The sequence below is a fragment of the Nelumbo nucifera genome, chromosome 3 (genome assembly GCF_055504915.1).
Source record: "Nelumbo nucifera cultivar China Antique chromosome 3, China Antique-T2T, whole genome shotgun sequence".
Taxonomy (NCBI): Eukaryota; Viridiplantae; Streptophyta; class Magnoliopsida; order Proteales; family Nelumbonaceae; genus Nelumbo; species Nelumbo nucifera.
This window is the reverse complement of record NC_142651.1, coordinates 87,830,001-87,837,500: the sequence shown is the minus strand read 5'-3', so window position 1 is coordinate 87,837,500 and position 7,500 is coordinate 87,830,001.

Here is a 7,500-nt window from a genome sequence, read left to right as displayed (position 1 = left end):
GCTGCACTCTCCTCTCACATGGATCCCGGGAATTAAAACCATTTGCAAACATTTTGAAACCGTACATATATAGGTAAATATATTAATTTTGCAAAAACAAAATTCCAACGATTGAAATCAACTGCCGGCAGTTTGGTTTCCATCAGAGAGAGTGCATTCCCGATCATTACCCTTTGTCCGACAAAGTGGCTGATTCTGTCACTATGACCACCCATTCAGATGAATTCTCAAACTGCCCCAACATACCCAGGTTTTGATCCTCACTAAGGATCTCACTGATTGGCATATCAAAGGCAGGCTGATCCAGCACCTAGTGAAGTGTCATAATCGAGTCTAGGGGTCAGGTGTAACTTTCCAGTTTTGCCCATCTATCTCCAAAGTCCAGGGCAAGACTGGAAATCTGGTCCGGTTCAAGGATTCAAGTAATCCCATGCTGTATGTGCCTCGGGTCTTACCCTGATGGCTGAGACAGGCCATCCCAACACTTGGTGGCACACCAGTATCAGCCTTGGCAGGATAAATCTCCCCAGACTTATCCAACGGCTGTGAACATTTAAAACTAACATGAGTCTCTACAAATGTCCAGTTTTAGGGTTTTACACAGAATTAAACCAAACAACATGAATCAAACATGCACTTTATTTATTTCCACTAAATAACAAAAGTACATCAAAATGATTGAAGCTAAGGGCATACAAAACTGTCTAGCAGCTCCCACTTGCACTTAGGTCCAATCTGGTACAAGCCGGAGTCCCATACTTTCCACGTGTTTCTCAAACACCTTCTGTGTCAGTGGCTTAGTCAATGGGTCTGCCACATTATCCGCTGATGCTACCTTCTGAATTAGGACGTCCCCTCTACCAACGATCTCCCGCAGTACATGGTACTTCCTCTCGATGTGCTTTGACTTCGAGTGGGCCCGAGGCTCTTTAGCCTGGGCGATCGCTCCATTGTTGTCACACAACAACGGGATGGGTGATGTGCTGGATGGAATCGCTCCCAATTCGTGTATGAACTTCTTCATCCACACGGCTTCCTTGGCAGCTTCACTTGCGGCAATGTACTCGGCCTCGGTTGTGGAGTCTGCAGTGGACCCCTGTTTGCTGCTTTTCCAGCAAACAGCACACGATCCTATCGTGAAAACATACCCAGATGTAGACTTTCTATCATCTGGATCCGACTGGAAATCGGCATCGGTATACCCTAGAACTTGCAGTGAACTACCATCGAATACCAGACAAAACTCTTTCGTCCTTCGAAAGTATTTGAGTATGTTCTTCACAGCAGTCCAATGCTCCTGTCCTGGGTTTGCCTGGAATCTGCTTACCACACTCACCGCCTGAGCTATGTCCGGGCGAGTGCACAACATGGCATACATGATGCTCCCTACAGCTGAAGCATAGGGAACGTCTGTCATGCTCTCAATCTCCTCAGAAGTCTTGGGAGACATCTTCTTGGAGAGAGTGACTCCGTGCCTGAAAGGAACGTTTCCTTTCTTGGAGTTTTCCATGCTGTATCTTTTGACAATTTTGTCAATGTAAGCAGCCTGGGATAATCCAATTATCCGCTTCGATTTATCTCTATAGAGTCGAAGACCCAGTATGTATGAAGCTTCTCCAAGATCTTTCATGGAGAACTGCTGTGATAGCCATACCTTGACCGAAGTCAACATTCCTACATCATTCCCAATGAGTAGGATATCGTCCACATACAAGACCAAAAAGGTGATCTTATCCCCACTGGATTTCCTGTAAACACAGGGCTCATCCGGATTCTGCTCAAAGTCAAACGTTTTGACTGCAGAATCAAAACGGATGTTCCAACTCCTAGAAGCCTGCTTAAGTCCATATATGGATCTATTAAGTTTACATACCATGTGTTCCTGACCAGCAGCAATGAAGCCTTGCGGCTGCTGCATGTAGATATCTTCACTAAGATCTCCATTCAGGAACGCTGTTTTGACATCCATTTGCCAAATCTCGTAATCATGGTACGCTGCTACAGCTAGCAGGATCCTAATGGATTTAAGCATGGCCACCGGTGAAAAGGTTTCCTCATAGTCGATGCCTTCTTTCTGAGTATACCCTTTCGCCACCAAACGAGCTTTAAAGGTCTCAATCCTGCCATCGGGGCCCTTCTTCCTCTTGTAGATCCATTTGCAACCAATTGCTTTTACCCCGGAGGGCGGATCCACTAGAGTCCAGACTCCATTGGTCTCCATTGAGTCCATCTCGGCTCTCATGGCCTCCACCCACTTCTGGGAGTCTATGTCTAACATAGCTTCCGCGTAAGTCACGGGATCCTCTTCACTAGTTAAGGCTTCCACCAGGTAACTATCCTGGTCATAACCATATCGGACTGGTGGTCTGGATACCCGGGTGGACCTTCTAGGTTGGTCATTACCTGGAACTTGTGGGACATCTCCCACTGCTCTTGAGCTCTCCTCATTAAGAACTATTTCCTGACGATGGGTGTCCAGGATGTAATCGGATTCTAAGAATCGGGCGTTTCGACTACAGAACACTTTCTGCTCACTTGGGTCATAGAATAGATAACCCACCGAATCCTTTGGGTAGCCAATAAACAGGCAACGGCTGGTTTTAGATTCCAACTTGTCCGCACTTGTTCTTTTAACGTGTGCAGGACAACCCCAAATCTTCAAGTGTCTCACACTTGGCTTCCTTCCGGTCCAAAGCTCATATGGAGTTTTCGGAACTGATTTGGTTGGAACCCTATTCAGCACGTAGATAGCAGTCTCTAATGCGTATCCCCAAAAGGATGTGGGTAATTCTGAGCGTACGAGAAGTGACCGGACCATGTCCAACAAGGTCCTATTTCTCCTCTCTGAAACACCGTTGAGTTGAGGTGTAGCAGGAGGAGCTAGTTGTGACACTATCCCATTGGCCTTTAAGTAGTCCCTGAATTCGTCAGAGAGATACTCGCCACCTCGATCTGATCGAAGGGCCTTAATTTCTCTCCCTAACAGTTTCTCGACTTCCTGTCTGAACTCTTTGAACTTTTCAAATGATTCAGACTTATGTCTCATTAGGTACACGTAACCATATCGTGAAAAATCATCTGTAAAGGTGATGAAGTACACGTGTTGATTCCGTGTCCTAACACTCAGGGGACCACATACATCAGTATGTATTAGGTCAAGTGTGCCTGCACATCTTTCAGGCTTACCGTCAAATGGCCGCTTAGTCATCTTACCTTGGAGGCAAGGTTCACAAGTGGGAAGATTTTCTACGGTTAGAAAATCCAAAGGACCATCCTTTACCAGTCTTGTGATTCGGTCGACACCGATGTGGCCAAGTCGGTAATGCCAGAGGCACGTGGGATTTACTGTATCACGAGTCCTTTTCTTGGGATTTTCGACCGACGTAGTTTCGGTTAAGTTAGTTTCCAAAGAAGGATGCAGAACATAGAGACCGTTCTCTAGTTCCCCGCATGCGATGAATTTATTATTCCATTTAACAGTAATCATATTACTAAAGTAAACAGTATATCCATCAGCACACAATTTTGAAACAGAAATTAAATTCCTTCTCAAGTTCTGTACATAAAGACAATCTTTAAGTACAAGGACTCCTTTAAAAACTAATTCTACGGTTCCTATTGCCGCAGCTGCAACAATTGCAGTTGTTCCCAAGAACAGTGTCACTTCACCTTCACTCAACCTTCTGCTAACTTTGAACCCCTGCAGTGAGTTACACGCATGAGTTGAAGCCCCGGAGTCAACACACCAGGACACAGAAGTAACTAACATATTAGTTTCTATGACACAAGTTTCGATATTACCTTTCTTAGATTCAAGGTAGGTAGGACAGTTCCTCTTCCAGTGGCTGGTCTGCTTGCAGAAGTGACAGACATCAGATGCCTTGTTCTTCTTCTGCTTCTTGGGTTTGGTAGTCTTCTTCTGGGGCTTCTTTGCCTTTCTCTTTCTCTTGCCCGATTTGTTAGCTTCAGCAAGCATAACCACAGGCTCATCCTTCTTGAGTAAATCCTCGGCCCTCTGCAACATATTGCTGAGTTCCTGGATGCTGACATTTAGCTTATTCATATTGTAGTTCATAGTGAATGCATTGAAGGAAGAGGGCAAAGAATTTAGGATGGCATCCACTTGTGTGCCAAGATCTAGCCCGGATCCAAGAGCTTCAAGTTCGTTGATGTATCCCATCATCCGAAGACAATGGTCATGAACTTTCTGCCCTTTGGTCATCTGCGCGGTCATGAACAATTTCAGGACCTTCTGTCGAGTAGAACGGTTCTGCTCCTCATACATTGTCCTTAGACTGTCCAATATGTCCTTGGCAAGTTCGATCTGATCGAACTGCCTCTGTATTGAGTTGTCTAATGAGGCAATGACAAAGCAGCGGGCTAGGGAGTTCTTATCCTCCCAATCTTGGTAGTCCCTCCTACGGGCCTCAGAAGCCCTATCACACGGACGTTCCGGGGCAGGATTTTTCACTACCTTGTCTAACTTTTCAGAAGTTAGGACCAGCATAAGATTTCTGTACCAGTCGGCATAGTTTTGGCCCTTAAGCTTGTTATCGTCTAGAAGCTTTGCAAATTGACCGTTTGCCATTTTCTGATAAAACAGCAAAATCATTAGTCCACAACCTTAGTTTGATTCATGTTTACCTACATAGATATGGCTTTTAATCTATGTTCCATTCCCATTTGTTCATCTCTGAGATTTCCCTCCTATCTCAGTGACGGAGACGACGAAATGTCTCTGGAAATGTGGGAAATCACATGGGGTGCGTGAAGCCAACTGTTTCAGCTGCATAACCCCACCACCTTTCTGTGACGGATCATATCCACTCATCAAATGAGTTTCCCTTTGGCCTCTGTCAGACAAGGTTCAGAGCCGTTTTCAAGTAAACCCTTCTATCCAGTGAGTGCACACCCATCATATTCAGGTTACGCCAAGGTACCGTGAGAGAGTTCCCATTTTCTGGTGAAGCCCCTCCCACATCGGTCTATGACGCCCCTATCATCTTATGAAACACTCTAACAGATCCAACAGCAAATGGATAGCCCAATTTTATGGTACGTTTCCTCATTACTGATGGACCCATCATTGTGCTAATGACGGAAGGCCTTTAGAGAGTCCATCATATGGATCTCCCTATCACTTGCATTCATATTTGCTGGAGGGAACAAAATTACGCCCTAGTTCTAATTTAGGTCAAACCAAAGTGGCTCCCACTGACTTTCATAAAGTCAGATTTCTGGTGGGCCTTAATCGGCTAGGGGTTCCGTACGCATCCCTTTTCAGGGTTGTGGGGCCCACCAGGCAAAGAGGGGGTCATCCAATGACCTTCAGGGACACCATGGCAATGATGTGCATTCAGCCATGGTGTGCGCAAGAGCCACTAACGAGTCATCACGGGCCAAGTACTTATGGCCCATGGTCGCAGCACATCAAACATCCAAACATCACATGTAAAGGAGGAATTGATCCAATCAATTAATTGCTGTAAAGCCCATTCAACGGCCCATTTAAAAACCAAGTCATTAACGATTAATGTCCACTAGGTGTATGGGCTGAATCGCAGATAGCAGTTCGGCCCATATAGCTTATCTCACAATAATGGGCTTTTGCAGTTTTAACCCTTTAAAACTGGGCTTTACAGGTGGGCCGAATTAATCCCTGTAATTGAACATCAGATTTGGAACAAAAGTGTGAGACAATTGGACTGAAAACAGCCCCTTTCGAAACCCAGATTCGGTCCAAATAGTTTTGGTCCAATCTAGTCCGAAATGGTCCAAAACTGATTTTCAATTCAAGAATTAATTATTGAATGATCTGAAATTAATAGTTTTGATTTCTAGCAAACACAAAACAATTATGGACTGTTTGCACCACCTACAAAACAGAGGTTAATCACAAGGGTTGCAGTTTCATAAACTGCAAATCGCAGAAAACGATTTCTCCATCTGCAAATCTCCAGCGCCGCCATCTCCTTCCATCTTCTTTAATCAAGAAAAATAACAGAAATCCTATTTCTATTAATTACATTCTTGATCAAATCCTATACATTCAGTCTAAAAATAAAAAAAAAATTATTTACAGACCGATTTGAATGAAATAAATAAATAGAAAAGAAAAAGGGTGCGCAGACCATCTGCACTAAAACTGCACTGCGATCTCCAGGTTTGAACAGTCCATTAAATCAAAATAAATAAAGAACAATTCCAAATAAATTTTGGATTTAATAGAAATTAATTTCAGATCAATCGCCCTTAACAAGAAATAGTTTCTTGAAAAAAAGAAAACAATCTGCGCAAATCTTGAAAGAACACCTTCTATCCATCTGCGCAGGGTCAGATCTGATTTTCTTTTGGTTCAAGATTCGAACCTGTGGCTCTGATACCACTGAAAGAATGGTAGGATCCATCTGATGGACGCCATAAAGGTTGCGGAATGGGTGGGGCGAATTTCAAAAATTTCCTACCTTCTCCCAACTGGGAATCTTATTCCCTGAATTTAGAATACAATATTCAAGGATCTACTTGAACCCTAATCAAACCAGATCTGTACCAAAAGATAAATGGGAGGATTATACCTGATCCGGAGAAGCAGTATCTCCCAAAGTTGGTGTTCACGCCCAAAGAATGCTCCAAGATCTGTCCCTGCTGAAGATGACACAGCTGTGGATGGAACAGAACCAGCAGGGTGCATCCTACACACTGGATCCTTCACAAGAATCCCCTGGATGTACTAAACACTGAATTCTTTTTGCAAGACTGATGTCAAGAACTGGTTTCTTGACTTTCTTTTCTGCAAAGATCAAATCTTGCAATAATGCAGATGGCGGCGGCAGGAGGAGATTTCCAGAAACGAAAAGGCTGAACTGTTTTCTTTTCTGGAGAGTATGAGATCTAATCTCAAATCGCAGGAACCCTTCTTGCTTACAAAAACCCCTTGGATCGAAATCTGATTTCTCTCCCTCTTGGTACATTCGAAAATCTCCTCCTTTCTTCTTGATTAAGAAATCTCCTAATTAGGAGTTATCCCAATCCAAATCAGTATTTGGATAGGGGATAATCTTAATCCCTTTCCCAGAGAGAGTTAGCTTACTCCTGTTCTTATCAGGAGGTTACCAGATTCAAATCTGATTTGAATTTGGTCTCTAAGAGTGGATAAGGCTAAGAGCCCAATCCTTTTTGCTAACTTCAATCTCAAATTCGCCCCATGGATAGGTGATCATATCAGCCCACCTCGAAATGGGCTTTTGGCCCATTAAGTATTCAGTGTTTAATTAGTTTCCAATCTGCTGCCCAGTTGGGCTTCTTTGTATGGTGTGGGACCCAAGCATTGATCTACACACCAGCCACATGGGTTTGGCCCAGCCTTTAATACAAGGCCCAGCCGAATTCACTGAAAATCTCAATGAACCCCTTGAGTCCATCATATGAACCCTATGGGCCCAACACTTACATTAAGTGGTCCCTGGGCCAAGCCATCTTATAAAAACCCAGGGACTGTGG